Raw genomic sequence first — 21,814 nt, 5'->3', positions numbered from 1 at the left:
GATGTGGGACTCCATCCCAGGACCCTGAGATCATGACCTGAGCCGAAGGCAGCGGCTTAACCCACTGAGCCACCCAGGCGCACATAAATGATCATCTTATATGGTTTCCTTAGCCATTTCTTATGTATCTTTTTGCTTCTTCATTTGTAGGCAATTGATCAGGATTTTCATGTTGAGTAATAGTAGGAATTATAATCCACTTTGCCTTTTCAACATCAAGGGAACACTCGTAATGTAATGTATCTGTGTTATATATGCTATTTGGCCTGGTTTTATTTTATATAGATTTTTTGAGGTTAAAGAAGTTGCTTTCTGTGCTATCAACTCAACTAAGCTGGAACTATTCTCCAGAATGCACTTCTCCTATATAACTCCCAGTTAGAATTGGCTGAAAGAGGAATATTTTTAGAAGTTGAAAGTTATAAGTGAAGTAAAGGTGGCCAATACCCTCTGCAGGTCAGTGTGGTGAGATGAGGAGACAGCGAAAAGCATTAAGCGCTGGCAATTTTTATGTGGCTCTCACTTCTGCTTCACACCCAGTTCTCTTGACTGCTGACCATGGAGATCAACTGCAGTTCCAGACCTACCACCTGATTCTTGGTTGGATCTATTTGTTAGCTTCCCATATACCCAGCCATGAACCCTCCATTTCCTTACAGGGGTATAGTTGGCAGAGATTATAGATTCAATGTGTTAGCTTATAAGGCTAGATAAGGTTCTCACGGGGTGCCTGGGTGGCTCAGAGGTTTAAGCCTCTGCCTTCCGCTCAGGTCATGATCTCAGGGTCCTGGGACTGAGCCCTGTATTGGGCTCTCTGCTCGGCAGGGGGGCCCCCCCCCCCCCCCCCCCGCCTGCCTTTCTGCCCACTTGGGATCTCTTTCTCTATGTCAAATAAATAAATAAATAAAATCTTTGGAAAAAAAAAAAAAAAGAGAGAGAGAGAGAGAGAAAAAAAGAAGAAAAGGCTGTAATGGTTAATTACAGACTGAGACCAAAATATGAGGTGACTCATGTTAAATTCTGTTCTCACGCCAGAAATTCTTGGTATCTAACAGAGGAAGATACACAAAGATGAAGAGAGACTCAAAGCTGGAATGGATTTATAATGTCAGAGCTGTTTACCCTCTCCCTAATTACATCCAATAGGAAGTTGAATAGAATACCCTTAAAAAAGGCTTCGAGAAATATATTGGATGTAGAGGAAAGACATCCTTTAACAACGTTGTAATGGCTATTCTCTGCAGAGTAGAAATAACAGTGAGAAATGCTGCCACTGAAATGGGCAAGGACCATGGGGTAGCATTTACTCATTAGGGACATGGTGCATGTGATTACTGTAATGAATTCACAGAGATCATTTGCATTGGCTAATTGATCATGATGTCCTTGGACTGCAATAAGTGGGAAACCTACTAAAATTTCATTGATTTGTAGCAGTAAAAAAGCTCAGAAGTCTCATTTGATCACAATAGAGTCACTTCTTAACTCTCAAGAGTTGAGCCAAATCACAGACCCATTGTCTCTTAATTAAGAAGAGGAGAGATCCTTCTGCGGAAGGATCTTAATTTACTGCAAATTTTAAATCTACCTTCTATCCTTCCCTAACATGACTTGTGGTCATTTGCCAGGATAGCTCTTCACTGAAAAAGTGAAAATAACCAGACTTACAGGGATACTGGACACTAGCCCTGATGTGACTAATACTTGGTGACTCCAACAACATTGTGGTTCACCAGTCAGTTGGGGTGCTTATAGAGATCAGAAGATTTAATGAAGTTTTAACTCAGATCCACTTTGCAGTAGTCTGGAGTGTTCTTCAGAATCTGCAATTTGTGTGTTAAAGTTGACTGATTTAACACCTCAGAACAGTCAAGACTACAAATGGTACAGACCCTTCAGGAATGATAGTATGACTTGTCACACTAGGCAAGGAATCATGACCAAGAGAAATAATTGCTCAGAGACAAAAGAATATTCAATAGATGTGGGAAGAAATTATAACTGTCACTTCACCTATGACCAAATGAACAGCCACAGAAAGAGAATTTTGGAATATGTCAGTATTTCTTCCTTACTTTGATGTTAACCAATTATGTTTTCTTTTTCTCTACCCCTACCCCCATCTCCTGTTGCACTACTATCATAAAATACCTCACTGTTTAAATCACAGGATATCAAAAATGGAATGTCACTCAACCACAAGAAAAATGAACCAAAGATGGATAGAGCATAATGTGGAACTTTTGAATCACCTTTTGAGGAGAGGGTTTGGTGCCTTCAGTTGAATGAGAGCTGGTTACTTCACGTGAGATGGCTTTGTTGTCATTTGTTTTTTTGACCATTAAATGTATTTAAAAATGTGTTTATAAAAATCAAATTGACTAGAATGGACAGTACTTTTGGAATTTTGTTAAATATATGTTAGAGTTGGCCAAAGGAAAATTTGGGGTGAATTTTAAAAAATGGATGCAGAGGCAGCTGTTACTCTCTGAAGTCATCATGGTTAAGTGTGGTAACGTACAGACATAAAATTGCCAGCAAATTCCAACTTGTCTTCAAACTCCTCCACCCACATGCAGCTTTTCTTCCTAACTGTTGAACCTATTGACTAACGTTGGCCCCATGTCCTTCACCAGAAGCTAGACAGTGGACCCATAATGGTGATGTCTCATAGAGAGCTCTCCAAAAGATCTCCCTTAGTAGTTCCATTTCAGTGGTGAGATGAGCTAGGTTTTTAAGATTTTCTGGTTGGTGACTAGTCCTATCACTCAACTTCCTTCTCAGAACTTCAATATCTAGCTCCTCTAGCAGTTGTGCAAGGTCAAAACCCTAACCCTGTAAATTAAGGTGAGGTTGTCTCCTTCATTGAACACACTGATCTACATCATGTAGATGTAGATCACTACACTTCCTACATCGTGTTGGTTAGTTGTCACTGGGCAACAAACACCCTAACACTGAATGACATAGTGCCAGCCTGGGGTTGCAGTTTGTCTTCACATTCCTCCATCCACATAGAGTTTTTATTACTTCTTAGGTAGCAGAAATAGGACAGCTGGGTAGTTCTCTGATCTGGCTCATGATCAACTGACCTGTCTTAATGGGAAGTTATGGGACTGGAGGTTAGCTGGTCTAGAAGGTTACAACCAGGACAATTCAGTTCTGCTCACATTTAACAACCAATAGCTTGCTAGACTGAGCTTTTTCTCATAGGAATGGTGAAGTCTCAAGAGATAGCTAATCTAGGCTTGTTCTCGTAGTGAAGGCAGATGAAGGATGTAGAAAATCTCAAGCTCTGTTTTGAGACTATTTTGTGCATCAAATCTGTTAACATCCTACTCACTGCAGATAGTCATAGATAGTCATAACCAAAATCAGAGGGAGAGGGCATCACATATTTTTAAGGAAAGGAAGCATGGATAAAGGGAGATTATTAACTGGGGCTATCAATGATATCAATTTAGCACATATTTCTAGTTTTTTAATGTATGGTTTTATTCACAAAGTGGAGGATTGAATATGTTAATGGTCAAAGTTAAGAGATGGTATAATTGTTGACAATATTTGCAACACAGAAAATCAACAAATTGCTATTTTTAATGTATAAGAAGAATTTAATATACCTAAAAATCACACAATAGAAAAATGGACAAATAAAAAATTAATAAATAAATAAAGCATAAACCAAAATATAGAATAATCATAGATCTTTAGCTTTGTTAGTAATAAATATATAAAATCAAAATAATATTGAGATACTATTCCATAAGCATTATTAACAAAAACAAAAAAAATGTAAGTCTGATAACAATTACTGGCAATATAAATTAACATATCTTAAATCCATTGTTTTGACAGGAGGAAAATAAGTAAAGAGAATCTCGTGTGTGTGTGTGTGTGTGTGTGTGTGTGTGTGTGATTAAACTACACATAAGTGAGTGCTTTTGGGGAGAAAGAATAAGTAGTATATGAACGTAACATTAATTTAAAAATATAATTAAATCATACAAATACACACTCACATAAGTGCATGTACACATATACAAGTGACCAAGAATAATTTTTTTTTTTTAAGAGGGAGAGAGGGGGTGTTCTCAGGAGTGGCAGAGGTGGGTGGGAAGAATGGAGCAAGAGGCAGAGGGAAAGGAAGAGAATCTTAACCAGGATCCTGCTCAGTACAGAGCTGGGCTCAGTGGTTCTCATGACCTAAGATCTTGACCTGAGCCAAAATTAAGAGCCTGATCTTAACCAACTGAGCCACCCAATTACACCTGGCCAAGAATGATTTAAATAAGCTGCTGTGCTAATAAGCTAATAACTCAAGATTACAATCAATCCTATGTCTTAAAAAAAAAAAAAGAGAAAAAAAGAAAAAAGAGAGAAAGACCTATGTCTTCTATCTAATTAAAAAAATAGTTGTGGTACCCAACCTCAAAAGTGAACCCCAATGACCCTAGTATGCATGCAGTTGTATATTCTCCTTTTATATTAAGTAGACCTGACCCATATAATCAATAGGATGTTGTGGGTATCAATAGGATAGAACAGATCACATAGAAATTATATGACATGAGCTAAGTATGAATTTGTTACACATTAATTTGTGTTATGACAGCACTCTATTTCTTTTTTTTTTTTAAGATTTTATTTATTTATTTGACAGACAGAGATCACAAGCAGGCAGAGAGGTATGCAGAGAGAGAGGAGGAAGCAGGCTCCCTGCTGAGCAGAGAGCCTGATGCGGGGCTCCATGCCAGGACCCTGGGACCATGACCTGAGCCGAAGGCAGAGGCTGTAACCCACTGAACCACCCAGGTGCCCCACAGCACCCTATTTCTATATGCAGAAATGTGTATTAGCTACCAATTGCTGTATAACAAATTATCTCAAAACTTGGTAGCTTTAAACAACCATAAACATTTATTAGCTTTGTTTTTTGGCCCATAAATTTGGAATTGGCATAGTGGGGTTGTTTTGGTTTGGAGTTTCCCCTTCATAGACAAGATGCCAGCTGAGGCTATAGTCATCTGAGCCTTGACTGCAGCTGAAGGATTTGCTTCTGAGATAGCTCATTCACTTTGCTGTCAAGTTCGTGCTGGCTGTTAGTAAGTACAAGAACTGTTTCTCACCATGTGAACCTTTCTATAGCACTGCTTGTGTGTCCCTAAGCCATGACTTTGGCTTCCTCCAGAATGAATAATCTAAGAGAGAACAAGTCAAAAGACCCAACATCTTTTATGACAGCCTCAGATATCACACACCATTTCCTCTATTCCCTATAGGTTACTAAGGTTACCACTATTCAATTAGGTAGGGGACGACACAGAATATCATTAACAGGACATGAGGTACATTGAGGGCTTTGTATGCGTAGATCTATATCTGGATTCTTTATTCCATTCCACTGGTCTACTGATTGACTTCCACCAAAATAACACTATTTTAATTAACATAAGTAACAAATATACATTCCAATCTGGTAGGGAAAATACTTCCTCTTGTTTCTTCTTTTAATGTGCATTTATTTTGCCCTATGAGTTTTATTTTATTTTTTTATTAAAGATTTTATTTATTTATTTGACAGACAGAGATCACAAGTAGGCAGAGAGGCAGGCAGAGAGAGAGGAGGAAGCAGGCTCCCTGCTGAGCAGAAAGCCCGATGCGGGGCTCCATCCCAGGACCCTGGGATCATGATCTGAGCTGAAGGCAGAGGCTTTAACCCACTGAGCCACCCAGGTGCCCCATGAGTTTTAAAGTCAAGCATAATTTTCCATAAAAAACCCATTTTTGGATTTTGATTAAGATGTAATTTAATTACTATATTAACTTATGGAAAATAAGGATATATGGAAATATGGAAAATGGAAATATGGAAAAAATATGGAAAATAATGTCTCTCTAATACTGAACCTTCATATCCATGATCATATATGTTTTGCTTAATTTATTTTCTTTTAAAAAATATTTGTATGGAGATACAATTGAAATATAACATTAAATTAGTTTCAGGTATATAACATAATGATTCAGTATGTATAAATTATTAAATGATCACCAAAAATCTAGTCAACCCATCCATTACCAAATAGTTATGTAATTTTTTCTTATGATGAGAACTTTTAAGATCTATTTTCTTAGTGACTTTCAAGTATGTAATACATTATTAATAACTATAGGCATATACTGTACATTACATCTCCAGGACTTACATATATTATAATTTATAATCAATTTATGTTCATCTTTATATTTATAATCAATATCAAAATCAATAATTGATAATACATTGTTTTAAAATATTTTAGTAAAATTTATTTATTTTCTTATTATAATCCCACAGATTTCTTGTTATGATTATTCTTATGTACATTACAAATTTGTTGTAATTGTGAATAGGATAATTTTATAAAAATTTTAGTACATTTCTTTGTTGCTGCAAGAATTGTTCTTTTTTTTGATATTGTATCTCATATACATCCACATTGTGGAATTCTCTCATTATTTCTAACAGTAGAAATTTGTTAAATGCCATTTAACAAATTTCCTTTTGATCTATACATCTAAAATATAAATCACATTTCCTATATCAAGTGACCACTCGTAAAGACTTCTAAATTCAGTTGTATTATGCAAGTGGCCTGTTGTGATCTAACTAGAAATAGTCTATGTGAATAAATTGGTCACAAATAATTGTCAAACATAAAAGACATAACAAGAGATAAAATAATTTAACATTAGTTTCTCCATCACCTCTTTTTATTTCTTATTTTTAAAAGAGAATTAATTATTATTATTTTTTAATTTCCTTAAGTAATCTCTACATCCAATGTGAGACTGAAACCATTACCCTGAGATCAAGGGTCATATGCTCTACCAACTGAGTCAGCCAGGCACTGCTTTCTATTTCTTTTAAAAGATCTTATTTCAAATGTGAATGAGTGTCTAAGTATTTAATTTAGAATGTATGTTTTTAATGCTTTATCTTTGGAAAGCTGATATATTAGCCAATAAACCACTATTAATAAAATATTTGTTATATATTTTTCCAAATTAAGACTGTATATAATTTGTAGAAAAACACAGTTATTTACTACTTTGAGTAAATCTTCTTTGGTACGAAGTTCATATGTTAACCTATTTGGGATGAATTGATAATAAATTCTAAAATTATGACTTATAAAATGCAAAATTTATATTCACAGTCATCTACAGAGTTGTGCATTAAAAACTGGTATTTGTATATTTCCAAACCTTTGGGGGTAGGCTGAAAAAAAAAATCATTTGAATTAGGAAAACATAAAATCAGATTAACTCTTTGATTTCAATCAGTGTTGGTCCAGGTTCTTGGATGGGTTTTTTCAATTCAGAAAAGGTGATTTTCACTGGTTAAGACAGCCTTTCACTGATTTAGCCAGATTTTGTCTCCATCCTTCTTTTATGACATATAATTGGCATACTTCAGGTAGACATATGGTGCACAGCTGCATGGTCCCATTTTTTTAAAGCTGGCATACCTCTTCTATTTTGTCCCTTTAACTCATTTCTAGAACTCTTGATGTAAATTCCCAGTTTCTTCCTTTAAAATGATAAAAGGTAGAAATAAATAAATAAATAAATAATAAAAATAAATAAAACAGAATTATAAAATAAAAATGTATTTTCTCATATATCTAACCTGTAGGTAATAAATAGGTATAAAATAAAATTTTCTCAAAATGAAGTCTTTAAATCAGAAATATTGAATTTCCTCAATACAAGGAAACTTAAGAAATTATTTAGGCATGAGGATGAAAAGGAAAAGATCAAGAACTTGGATAATCAGGGAAGTTTGGAAACAAATCCAAGTTGTAGATGAATGAATAACTTGAGAAACCAATGTAATGTTTCCTCATGCCAATCTGGCTTCTTTCCAGTGTCAATGTATGTGAAACATTAAGCCATTTCTACTTACTGGCTTTCTTTAGTGCTGCATTAGTTCTAGCATGCCAATTAGAATAGTCAACAGATGTGAAATTTAAAATGTTCTGGAATAAAATTAATTATTTCCAGAAGAAAATTAATGAAACTTAGATTTGTAAACCTTAGAACTAAAATTGTATATTTTCAGAGTCCTGGTGCTCAAAAAATATTTAAAGCTTTCCTTAATACCTGTTATAGAAAGTCATGATTCATTTGCATTAGGAAAATCTTTGGGGTTAACACATACAGTTTGAGGGAGAGAGAGAGAGAGAGAGAGAAAGGATGTGAGATTTCACATTCATGCATATCATGTCTTTTTTTTTTTAAGTGAGTTTTGGTAATACACAAATTGCACCAAACCTCTAGAGTTCTGTTAAAGAGGAGAAAGAAAAATGCAGCTATGATCTCACCTATCAACACCCCCAAACCAGGTAATGGACAGAACTAGGAAGTATAGTATTCTGCTCAGAGAGCATTGGCATGGACAGATAACCAGAGAGACCCCAAACACAAGAGCACTACATGATCATCTTGGCATTAACTCCAACTTCAGAGAGAAGCTGAAGAAGGAGGAAGAGGAAGAGGAGGAGGAGGAGGAGAGGGAGGGGAAGGGGAAGAGGAAAGAGAAGTAGATGTAGAAGGAGAAGTAGAAGAGGAGGAGGAGAAGGAGAAGAAGAAGGGGAAGGGGGAGGAGAGAGGAGGAGGAAGAAGAAGAAACAAGTTTATTGAGATCCTCACAGGGCAGAATCAAGACGTCCAATTTGAATCTATGTCAGTTATAGATGAGATCGTATCATGATTCTTACACAGCTACTTTGTGAATGAAATATATTCTTTTTCCAATGTAGTTTTGATATTTGGCTGAGTACTCTCTCCACCCATGTATTAATGTGTTCTCATACTACTTCAGATAATATTTGGACCACTGACCTGAACTCTAAGCCACATGTTTTTAGAATATTGAATGGTTTGGCTATCAAAGGTTAGGCAAACGTGTTCTAGATAAAGAATGGCCTGACAGTGAGGGGCATTTGTCCTAAAAGCAGAGTCTTATGTACAAAAACATCCCATGTAGTTATTCATCTTTTCTTCTTTAATTCATTGACAAATCTGCAAAATTTACGGACTGCTGTATTTTAGGGAATGGAGAAAGAACAATGGAGGAGGCAAACGACGTCTCTGCCATTCCAGAACTTGTAATTCTATGAGCAAAACCAGAAAATATATATGTTAAAAATTAAATCTGACAATTGTAGACTTGTTTAGTTCTATGAAGTTGTGAGAGGAAAAGAGTTGAGCCTTCTGAAATGGAGAATAACCTCTTCTTCAAAGGTAAACATGGAATTAATTAAATGGTTAAAGATTAAATGCTTAAATAATGAAAAGAAGCCTGACTGGAGAAGTTTGGATGAGCCTCAAAGCTTATATGATTCTACGAACCGTATTTTTAAAAATAAAATACTAAATTATAATGAAAAAATTAGGTTCAGGTGGCTAGTGCAATTGCAAGGTCTTGAAACATACATTTCATTTATTTCAAACAATTTGAAATATAGTAACCGTGGTTCATACCATGTAGTGTATTTGGTTAAATAAACAAATATAGGTTTCTATCAAAAATTCAATGGGAAATCATCAAAATGATCAATTTTGTAGCTGACTAAAAAGTAGGATAAGAAGTATACGAGAATTTAAGTGCAGTCTGAGCCATTGGTGTTAAACAAATGAGAAATGATGGTGGCTTGGTCCGCAATGGCAAAGCACAAATGAGGACGAACCCGTGATGTGTGGAGATAGTGGTGACAGAGTTTGCTAGAAGATCAAATGCAAAACATAGAAGGAATTCCTGAATCAAGGAAGATTTATTTACTAAGGTGGAAAGACCAAGGGAGGAATAGTTTTGAGAGTTTATTTTAGAATCTATTAACATTCACATTGGCAACTACATCAAAAAGTCAGGATTATGATGGTTGGAGAAGAGAAAACTTATGATATTCATGGGAGGAGGCCAGCATTATCCAAAAAGTTTAGTGAATTTCAAAAAGCTATTCAAAAGTGTGCAGATATTTGAAAAGGGTCAGTACTTACCCAGTAATATTTTAAAGCAATCACTTTGGTGAAATTTAGCAATTGGTTTGTGAGATTATAACTTTCTTCTCTTGTTATACGGGGCGATCTCTTCATCGGAGTCATCAATGAGAGAAGATGCCATGTGCACTCAACTGGAAAGATCGACATATGTGATCATAACATTGCTCAAGATATCCTTTATGAGATCGCAAAGAGAAGAGAAGAAACTATCCCCAGCTGACCCATTGTTGGCTCACTTAGGTTCTCAAAAGTTATTTGATGTGCTCTTAGAAATCCCAATGTGGGAATCCTTCCTTCATATCTGCTACTATGACAGATGCTAGTATTGGAGAACTGTGGACTAGTAGGAGAAGTACATAAGCACACAAACAATGTAACAAATAAAATAAAGAGCATAACATGCTTTTATGATTAAGCACTTTGGAGATGATGCAACGAGAAGGGGAGATCAGACAAGACTTTTTGAAGAGAATGCCCATGTTGAGTCTAGAGAATAGCTAGTAATTAGGGAAGCCAAAAAAAAAAAAAAAAGTTCATTTTCAGCTCTGCTTGGCAACTTGCAGTAGCAGCACTAACCTACTCAATTTGTCTCTGGAAATTTCAGGGGAAAGGCCTTCATTATGTTGAGGCTAAACAAAAATCTGTTTCCAGTTAATTTTCATCCATGATTGCATGTCTGCCTTTTGCAGCTGTACTGTGTGTCTGCTTCCTCTCACTTGACAGGACTTCAAGTTTTCTCTTTCAAAGGGTTATTGCCCGGTTTCTTAACCTATTTTTCAATAATGAAGTTTTAGAACATTCACCATCCTAATTACCATCAGCTGGACACACTCACTTTCTACAATGCTCTTAACTTATGACGTAGAGAATTAAGGACACCATTCAAGCCGAATTAAAACACCAAGGAGAATTAAGGCAGAAGTATTTTGTCTTTAGAGTATTAAAAACAACGATTCTAGTGGCTCTAAAGTGGTAGTTTTCACATAATCCATAATTTGTGCAATCAGACACATTTGTGCTTTATCAAAGGTTTCCATAGTCAGGCAGTATATTAAACACACATAGAAGGTAGATTTATTACTCAATAGATTTTATGGTTTCTTTGCAACCATTAGCATCTATTATGTGAATGTGAGTTTTGGCAAATGACATGACTACAGTGAATAGGTGTACACATTATCAAGGTTTTCCTGCAATTTCGTAAGAACCTAATTGTGTGTATCTAGCAACAGCAACTCCAACACAAAAGCAGATCTGGACATACATGAGTCCTTTAAACAACTTAACAATAAGGCCACAGTGCCTTACTCCAACTGACCTTCAAAATGTAGCTTAGATTTAGAACAATGATTCTAAAAAGAAGGTGGGAGGAAAAGGTGTAACAGAATCAACAGTGATCAGAAAGGCAGGATAAAACTGAATAATCTGTAAGACTTTTTCAAGCTCTTCACATAACTAAATCCTGAGATTTTGACCATAATTGACATTTCAAAAAATTTGATGGGGAAGAGTATATATCATCGTTAAGAGGATTTTTTTTTCCTACCAAGTTACTGGGGGTTTTTTTGTTTGTTTTTTAAGGAAAAGAATGAGAAAAAAAAATAATTAAACCCATAAATTTTGTGACTCTCCACCAAATTATTTAGTAAAATAGTTTTTGTTCTTTTGATGTGTTTTTTCTTGTTTTAATTTACATGTGTACTAGGCATAGAACAGGCTGGTGTGATCAAGAAATACAGTAGGAAATGTGGAAGGCTCCCGAAGAAGTATAAAATCAAAACTCTTCACATGCCTGTCAAGAATGGCTGTCCAAATATGTTTCAAGTATACTGAGACTTTCTTGTCTACTGAACAGCCCAAAGGGGTGTCTCAGGAAAACACACATTTGAAGGGTGTTGTGAGGAGACTTGCAATGATAATGATATAAAATAGAACTTGGAGAGTCACATCCTATTAGCAAGGCTGGAGACAGCAAGAACTGTTACAGCCACATTCTTTTTACTCCTAAACTATTCTTACCCTTTTGTTTTAAACAAGGACAATGCATCTCCCCTCCCAGGAAAAACAAAACAAAAAACAAAAACTGTCAAGTGGAAATTCTTTAGGCTTTTTGTTAGCAACTACAAAGGTTACATGTGCCATCAAACCCCCACCACGTTTCCAGTTACAAAAGAAGGGTGACTTTCTAGCTAAGGTTAATTTCCCCACTTGTGTTCTGCAGCCCATCCCTTCTGGGTTTTTGAACTCAATAGTCCATAAACAATCACATGTACCATGCTACAAATTATTTAAATGGTGACTGACTGAATATAACAATTAGAAGATACTCTTTGCTCAAGTGCATGAGCATAAAAAGACCTATTTCCCAGAGTCCTTACGTTTATTGTTTATTCAAGCTACGTATTCGAGGCTTAGAACGGGAAACATTTGCATTTTCTACCTATGCAGGTTCTTCTTTTATGCAGATAGATTAAAATATTTCATCACATCATCTTGAATTTTCCGAGACAAACTCTTTGCTTATAATCGATCTCTCTCACCTCCTTTGAAAGAGAATGGGGTTACCCTATTTCTTTGACTCTCCAAGTGGATCTTCTTTTTTGCCTTTTAAGGATAATAACTCAGGAGACACAGGCTCAGGTGGCTGGGATGGTGGGGGCCGCCATTAAAGTACGGAGGGGAGAACTAACAATGGCTATTAAGTAATATTTTCACCTGTATTATATGACCTGAAGTAGGGGGAGAAAAACAAAAAGTGATTATTCTCGCTGATCCTGCCTACTCTCTCAGAGACTAGGTCCCTTAGAAGGGTTGTGCCTATTCATAATCTTATAGTGGGCTTCTGCTGATGAGGGAAAAAAAGGAAATATTCTTTCTGGTTTCTACCCCACCCCCTAAAACAACAAGTAAAAAAAAAAAAAAAATGAAATGAAATGAAAATAAAAGAAAGAAAGAAAGAAAGAAAATCAAGGACTTGAGCCATTATCTAAATGAAATGATAGTTTTTTTTTTCATTTTTTGATATATATTAGTTTGTTTTGTTTCTAAAATGAATGGAAAAGGGCTATAATTACTTAGTAAACAAGCATATTTGGAACTTCAAAACATAATAGATAATATCAGTATAGTTTTCTCTATCATAAGTGGATACTTAAAATATATTTTCTCAAATATTTTTATGACATATCACAACCAGATAAATTCTGATTAACTTGTTTTAAAGATGACTTTTTTTTTAAGATTTTATTTATTTATTTGACAGACAGAGATCACAAGTAGGCAGAGAGGCAGGCAGAGAGAGAGGAGGCAGCAGGCTCCCTGCTGAGCAGAGAGCCCCATGTGGGGCTCAATCCCAGGACCCTGGGACCATGACCTGAGCCAAAGGCAGAGGCTTTAACCCACTGAGCCACCCAGGCACCCCAAAGATGTCTTATTTGTCCACATTTATCATCACTGAAGACTCTAATTATAGCCAGGAAAAAGAAAGTGTGCAGTTTCTTCATAGGAACCCTCACTCTGTATAGGCATATTTTCAAGGAATGAAGCACATTTTGATATTATACTTCATTCTTATATTAGTCCCATCTAAAAGGTTTTCTTTTTTTAATTTTCTTTGCTTTTACTCCATATAATTTAGGGATCTTTGGTTGTTGTAGGTGTTTGGTTGTTTGTCTTCTATTATTCTATTTTGTAACTACAAATTGTTGATAATAATAGAAAAGATCCTTGTTGATAATAATATAAATACACTTTAGGAATGATACAATCTATTTTAGTCCTAAAGAAGATTATTTGAAATATTATATTTTATTATTATTTAGGTTATGAGTCAATTTTTTTATCTATAAGCAAATTCCAAACAGCATTATCAATTGCCTTTATACGTGTATGATCTACAGATTCAGCTTTGAATCTGTTTAAGCCTCTTATGTTTTCCTCATTAATTAATTAGCCGAAGAAATTCCTTATTGGTAGGAGCATCAGGATTTTACTTTTTTGAGAATTTTACTTCCTCCATATGCAAATAAATGTATTCAGGAATCTAAAAAGCTCTATTGCACCTTCATAGGGTTATACATTTTTCTCATATAATTATTGGTAAATAATGTGTCAGTAAAAATATACATTTTCTCATAAAATTATTGCTAAATAATATGTGAGTAAAATTCAGGGTTTTTTTTTTTTTGGTAAGATTTTATTTATTTATTTGATAGAGAGAGAGAGTGACAGCAAGAGCAGGAATACAAGCAGGGGTAGTGGAGGGAAAGCAGGCTTCCCTCTGAGCAGGGAGTCTGATAAGGGCTCAAACCAGGATTCTGGGACCATGACCTGAGACAAAGGCAGACGTTTAAGGACTGAGCCACCCAGGCACCCCAAAATTCACATTTCTGGCTATGAAAACAATAATGCATTTTCCATAGCATGATGGATATCATATCAGTTATCATTGTAAATATCTTGGGGAATAACGAAGTTCTTAAAATCACTGTCAATCTTGAAACGAAGACCCAGAAAGCTATAAGAAACTTGTTGAAAAAATTATCAAAAATCTATAGGTGTCAGAGTTTTCTTAAAACAGAAGACCTTATATATTGAAAGAGCAGGGATTTGATGTATCATTTCATCAATAAGAACATGAAGTCTTGTCGAACAGTAACTGAAATGGGTATTTTACAAAATATACTGAATTCTAACCCTATCTCAAAAGCCAAAGCCCCATTTTGATGTATATGATTGGACCACTGTTGCCACCTGCTATATCAGATTGGTTCCGATGACGCTCGCATGCAATTATTGATTTATCACCACTGTCAGCGGCACATAGCACTCATTCTCCAGTGGGGTAGCACCACTCTAACCTTTCCCGTTGCTGATTTAGACTTTCTCGTTTCCGTTCTCTTTTGTTAATTCAAACCATGCCTGGTTGGGTTGTCATAGCCTGTCTCTGCTCTCCGCTGTCACATAATAGTTCTCGCTCATTCCAACAGCTCACACCTCTTTCAGGATTCTCAGCTCCCACTTGCATGACGTACTGGTGACCTTAGCTTCATTGGTATTCTGTGAATGTCAGAGATATGCTTGCCTCAGCTGCCTGGGCCCTGGTGAGCAGGTGGAAAAATGACCAGTTGAAAATGAGTTGTTAAGACCACTACAGTGAAAAGATTGATGCAATTAATTTTTCATTATGCACAGTGTCTGCGGATTCTAATCAGTTTGGATTGTTCCTCCTTTGAGGCACAAATAAAATGCAAATGGCTTTGGAATGAAAGGGAGCATTCTTTACGGTATAGACTTTCCAAAGCTGTAAAATGGCTCAGGACTAATCTGTAGTGTTAGAAATATTTTATGAATTAGGCCCTGGCAGGCTAATGTAAGTTCTTTCTGGGAAATCCAAGCTGTAGCAACTATAAGAAGCAGCTTGAAAGGTAGATTTCAAGGGCACAGACAGCAAATGGGAATGAGCCTTGAGATAAACCTTCCTGGATTGGAAAAAGAGTAGGGAAGCAAAGGAAATTTTGGTTTGATAAACTAATTGTAAATTAACATGGCACAATCTGCAGTCATTATGTGTGTAGATTTGTTTTCATAATCCATGCCAATCATTTTTGAAAACAAGAATATGGATTTAGAATTGTTTTTAGTCTCATGATAAAATCTTTGCCCCTCTGTTACAGCATCCCCTAAAATTTACTTTGTAGATATGGCAACCATCCATGATGAATTAACATTAACAAGTTAAATTATAAATATGCTTATATTATTACAGATCTCATTTTCTCTTAAGCTAAGGTCATTCCACTTATGAAACAAACAACTGACAATCTTTTAGGGTTAGAATGAATATACCAATGTATTTTCACTTACTTCAGTAGAAAATACTGCTTCTAAGTTATATATTTATATTATCTGGGTAAGATATTTTCTTTCATTGGGATTAAAATTGCTAAGAAAAATGTAGAGATATAATTTAAAAACTAGTACTGGTAAAATATCACTAGAATGGTCAACAGAAAAGAAGAGAACGTCTCAGCCGTTTGGTGTGTTTTAGAATTAAAATTTATTCCCATTAAAGATGTTGCTCAGCTCTCATTACAAAATTATTTGGATTTTTTTTCTAAAATATATAATGAGGAATTAAAATGTGCCTCTCGTGAAGTTCTCTTTTGAAATGTGATCTAAGTTGAAGATCATATTTTTATGAATTCTAAAAAGCCTTTTACAGCATTATTTGGTGACATGATTTAGGAACAAATAATAGGAACTGCCATTTTCCACTGTGGAATTCTTCCTGACATGAGAAACTGAGAAAACTATACTTAAACAATTCCTGAACAGAAAAGATATTAGTTATAATTATGTTTCACAATGCTTTCTTACAAAATTGACTTGCCTTAGAACATACCAAAAGTGTTAAATTTAAAGGTTCCACTTTCAGAAGGAATAACTTCTAAAAAGTCATTCTAGATGTGTACATTTTAAACCTGTCTCAACTCTCTCTTTAATATCAACTTAATCAATGAAAAATTTCTTTTGAGTGCACCTTCAGGTGTGTGAAATACAAAGAAACCTGTCTTTACAATTGCCCTCAATAAAATTTTATTCTAGGTCTTAAAGTTTTTGCCAGTCACCTACAATTCATGAGCAGAGAAAGCCTTCTTTCCTCTTTTTCTCTGCTTCTATTCAATTCTCACTTCCTTTTACTTGCTCAAGTAAGGAAAGCCAAATAGGCGAAGGACCCACCTGAACTCAATAATTAAAAATCACTTACAAACCTCTCTTCCCTGTTTATTTATATTTAAAAAAAAGAATGGTAGTTCAACTCAAAAACTTTCCTTTAAAAAAAAAAAAATATTTTAGGGACACCTGGGTGGCTCAGTGAGGTAAAGCCTCTGCCTTCGGCTTAGGTCATGATCTCAGGGTCCTGGGATCGAGCCCCACATTGGGCTCTCTGCTCAGCGGGGAGCCTGCTTTCCTCTCTCTCTGCCTGCTTCTCTGCCTACTCGTGATATCCGTCTGTCAAATAAATAAATAAAATCTTTAAAAAATATTTTCTTTACTTATTTATTTGAGAGGGAGAGAGAGATCACAAGTGGCAGGCGAGGAGCAGAGCGGGAATGTGAGGGAGACAGAGCGGGAAAGAATCTCAAACAGAGGCCACACTGAGCAGGAGCACACTTCAGGGCTCAATCTCATGATCCTGAGTTCATGACCTGAGCGGAAACTGAGTCAGATGCTTAACTGACTGAGCCACCCAGGCACCCCTCAACTCAAAGACTTTCTAATCTGTAGACAATATAAATAGGTAAAATTTGTGGGGAATTCCTGGTTTCCTCACACATTACCTCTTTTGAAGTATCTCCTCATTCTCTAGATACTAGAAGAACCTAAGTCAGTCAGTACATTTTCATTCAGTTTCTGAAATTATAAATTACTGATTCTAAAAACTACAAAATTATTCAATACCCTTATAAATGGGTCTACTTATAAATGGTCTACTATATTCCAAACACCACACTGACACTATAAGTATGAAAAAAGTCTTTGAGTATGAATTCATATTATTTCTAGAAAAGTTGATAGTCATGCAAATAATTATAAAATTCAGTAAATGTTATAAAATAGAAATATATGAAGTGTTATGGACACATAAAAGAGGAAGTTTTCATCTCTTTAGAGTAGATCCTATTCAAGCAGAACCTGACAAAATGAGTAGGTAGAAAAAAGAATTTAGATTAAAAAAAGAAAAGTCCTGTAGGGTCTATTGATTGATCCAAGGCTCATGTGGCTGTAAATGCTAGCATCCAGGGAATAAAATCTAGTAGTGATAATGGGTTAAGAATGTTAAAATCTGGGTGTCAAATGCATAAAAATAAATACAGTAAGAGAGAGGACAAGAGAGAGAGTAGTTGAACATATTAGGAAAAACCATTCGTCATAAAGGACACAGACAGAAAATAAAGATCCAATGAAAGGGAATTTAACTAAAAAAAAATTAGAAGATTTTTTTTAAAGGAGTCACTGCACAGTTGAGAGAAAAGAGATTCAATAAAGATGAACTCAAACTTGTTATACCAAGTGTTTTCAGACACAGAACTTTGAAATTGGAAATATAGCGGTCTTTGACACACAAACATAGACACACACTCACAGACACATAGCTTTTCACTTATTTAGAATAGAACATTTTATTGATTATTTAATAATCTCTGAAGGTTGGCTTTATTATCTTTTTGGTTTATTTCAGGTAGGAGAGGAGACAGTATAACATACTTATGATAGAAATATAAAAACACACTTGTTAGATATGATAGGATTGAGAATCATTGTTTTATCTATCAAAATTAGCTTCAAAGTGTAATCTAGTTTCAAGAACTGTTAAGGAGGTTAATTATATAAGGAAATTTATTTGATATGTAGGTGGAGGAGAACCAAGTCCTAGATGTCTGCCTGGATGGAGAATTGGAAAAGACAGACCTTTTTTTATCATTTTAACTTTCTCTTGATTAGATCTTAAACTATGATATTAAAGTCTGTCTTTCTCTGTAAGTGGTGCATAGGTGGCAAATGTCAAAAAATCATATAATAGTTCTCATTATTTCACCAAAAAAAAGTTTATCATCTATGTAGATCCAGATTCCCATATTCCCCACTATTTTCTAGTGGGGCAGTACCATTTCTTTGAACCCCTGGATTAGAATATTTTTGCATGAGATATAATAAGAATGTAAACATGACTATATTTGGCATTTCATTTAGTTTTTCTTTTTTTTCAGTCACCAGAAGGTATAAATTTTAACCAACTATGTAGAATATATATTTATATCATATTTATATTTATATTTATATAATCCCAATTTTAAATGTGGTCTTGTGTTTTATTACTAATTGTGTAGTTAGTCTATGCACAGTCTCTTGGGTATTTCTTAGCATTACAGAATCTCAAGTCTCTCCACGACCTATGTAATCCATATGGAATCCAAATTTGTATTTTAATAAGACATCCAAGGGATTTCAATGCACATTAAATTTAGTTTGAGAAGCACTGGTCTAGTATTTTGGTTGAATAAATGACATGTTCGTATACATTTTTATAATTATTGAAAATGAATACCAAATTAATTCCTTTATAATTGGGGATTTTCTCTCCTGTAATGATATATCTCGTTAGTAAGTTACAGTCATAAGTATATGTTTAGCAAGGCCAAAGCCAAATGTGTTGTCTGGATTTAAAGATTTGGGAAAGAGATGGCTCAGACCTCAGGGTTTCATTGGCTTAAGTCTATCATCTAAAGAGTCATGGAAAGGAAGCAAAATAAAAGCATTCAAAATGGATGAGAAGCAGCTTCCAAAAGGACTATGGAAAGTTTCTAACCTAGATCTGCAATTTTGATGTGTACTTTTTGTGTGAGATTGAGCATATACTTGCAATTTGAAATCACACCAGTTCTCCTCTCCTACCTAACCTTTTACAATTGATAAAAAAAAAAAAAAAAAAAAAAAAAAAAAAACATGGTTCCCCATGATACCAAACGTTATACCTTGGGGTATAAAATGGTTGAGGGCATCAAATAATCTATAATATAAAATTTGATGTCTGAGAAGATCCCTTTAGTAAAGGTATGCTAAACCGGCAGCAAAGCTTAATGTCTTTCTTTTCCTTACACATATTTCCATAAAAGGAAACACCTGACATTTGAAATGGGATCATTTTGGATGTTAGAATTCAGATGTATTATGACAGTATGACAGTATGACAGTTTTGCTTTAATGTTCCAACATTTTTTTTTATCCTAAAGTATGTAAATATATCCAAAGATACCTAAAATATACCACTTTCAATTACATGGGAGTTTTGTTGATCCTTTTAGCTTCATAAAAAATTGTCTTTAAATAATAAAGTAAATAACAATAGAATAACAATAATCGTGGGAAAGTCTTGAGAGAACTTATTTATTTACGTAATTTCTACACTCAGCGTGGGGCTCAAATTTATGATGACAAGTTTAAGAGTTACATGCTCTTCCAAGTGAGCCCTGAGGAAACTTGTTAGTTATTTGTTTACTTAGCAGAAATAAGAAACTGAGAAAGGACATGACTTGAATGGCTAAGAAACAAATTCTCTAGCAAATTCAGATGTCTTTAATGAATTTGAAAGAGAAAATAATTGATAAAATACACAAAATAATTGAATAATAGATCATTGTGTGATACGTATCATATAATTCAGAAAAAGTTCAACCATTGGCATGGCTATAACCAAACTTTCTTCTCTTCTCATATTGATCATTATGAAGATATCACAGTGCTTACATTTATAAAAAAGAAAAGTAAGGGCCCTTGGGTGGCTCATTTGAGGGACCAGCTCTTGATTTCAGCTCATCATGATCTCAGGATTGTGAGATTGAGCCCCAAGTCAGGCTCCATGCTCAGCAGGGAGTCTGTTTGAGATTCTCTCCTTCCCCCACTGTCTCTCCTCCTGATTGCATGTGCACATGCATTTGCTTTATCTCTAAAATAAATAACTAAATCTTAAAAAAAAAAATTAGGAAAATTAGGAAATGTTTGGAAGCTGAACAGAGATTCCTTCTAAAAGTAACTTTCAGGGGCGCCTGGGTGGCTCAGTGGATTAAAGCCTCTGCCTTTGGCTCAGGTCTTGATCTCAGTGTCCTGGGATTGAGCCCAGCATCAGGCTCTCTGCTCAGCAGGGAGCCTGCTTCCTTCTCTCTCTCTCTCTCTCTGCCTGCCTCTCTGCCTACTTGTGATCTCTGTCAAATAAATAAATAAAATCCTTAAAAAAAATAAATAAAAGTAATTTTTATTCACTGATTTATGAAAAAATCTCTCATTAAAAGATGCATTTGTAAAATTTAAGTATTATCAAAATAACTATTATATTTGTTTTGATCAAGCATGTAGACATAATAATTATAACTTCATTATAGAAAAACCCTTTTGCAATATTCTATATAGAAACATACAGAAACAGAAAATAAACAAAAATCTCAATACATATTTTTGTATTTTTGATATATTTTGTATTTAAAATGAGCATTTTTAGGGGCGCCTGGGTGGCTCAGTGGGTTAAGCCGCTGCCTTCGGCTCAGGTCATGATCCCAGAGTCCTGGGATCGAGTCCTGCATCAGGCTCTCTGTTCAGCAGGGAGCTTGCTTCCTCCCTCTCTCTCTCTGCCTGCCTCTCTGCCTACTTGTGATTTCTCTCTCTGTCAAATAAATAAATAAAATCTTTAAAAATAATAAAAATAAAAATAAAATAAAAAATAAAATAGCATTTTTAATATTTAAGAAGTATGAGAAAACCCTTGACAAAATAATATCCAACTATATATATATATATATATATATATATATTTTTTTTAGGATAAGATTCTCTAGGGAATTAGTTCAAGGAAAAAAACAGTATAAATACAGAATCTAAAAGAAAAGCCTGTTCATATATTTTTAAATAAATATGGTAGTACTGAATCATCATGATATTTAGATTCCTTTGCTATATTTAAAAGAGATGTTATTTATTTAAAAGCATCAATATATGCAATATGCTAAAAGCCTTGATATTTGCAATTAGATACCTATGAAACCTATATAAATTTAATTTATTGCTTTTTCGTTATTTTCTCCAGATTTTTTTCTTAAAACTTGTGATTAGCATACCTATGAAACCTATATAAATTTAATTTATTGCTTTTTCGTTATTTTCTCCAGATTTTTTTCTTAAAACTTGTGATTAGCATACCTATGAAACC

The 21,814-nt window shown here is 34.7% G+C and overlaps 1 long non-coding RNA gene across 3 annotated transcripts in view; it reads right to left on the bottom strand.

Moving 5' to 3' along the window:
- Positions 1–21,814, bottom strand: part of LOC132015766 (uncharacterized) — a 53,343-nt gene that overhangs the window by 5,201 nt on the left and 26,328 nt on the right. The window contains exons 5-6 of one of the 3 annotated variants that reach the window (XR_009403764.1): positions 10,048–10,181; positions 7,515–7,576 (exon numbers count right to left, since the gene is read on the bottom strand). The exons of 1 other annotated variant lie outside the window; for it this stretch is intronic. This is a non-coding gene — a long non-coding RNA (uncharacterized LOC132015766). The remainder of the gene's footprint in view (positions 1–7,514; positions 7,577–10,047; positions 10,182–21,814) is intronic. One more of the 3 variants, XR_009403765.1, reaches the window with a different exon arrangement.

This window comes from Mustela nigripes, chromosome 1 (genome assembly GCF_022355385.1).
Source record: "Mustela nigripes isolate SB6536 chromosome 1, MUSNIG.SB6536, whole genome shotgun sequence".
Classification (NCBI taxonomy): Eukaryota; Metazoa; Chordata; class Mammalia; order Carnivora; family Mustelidae; genus Mustela; species Mustela nigripes.
The sequence above is the reverse complement of the archived record's forward strand: the minus strand, read 5'-3'. Positions and strand labels throughout refer to the sequence as shown.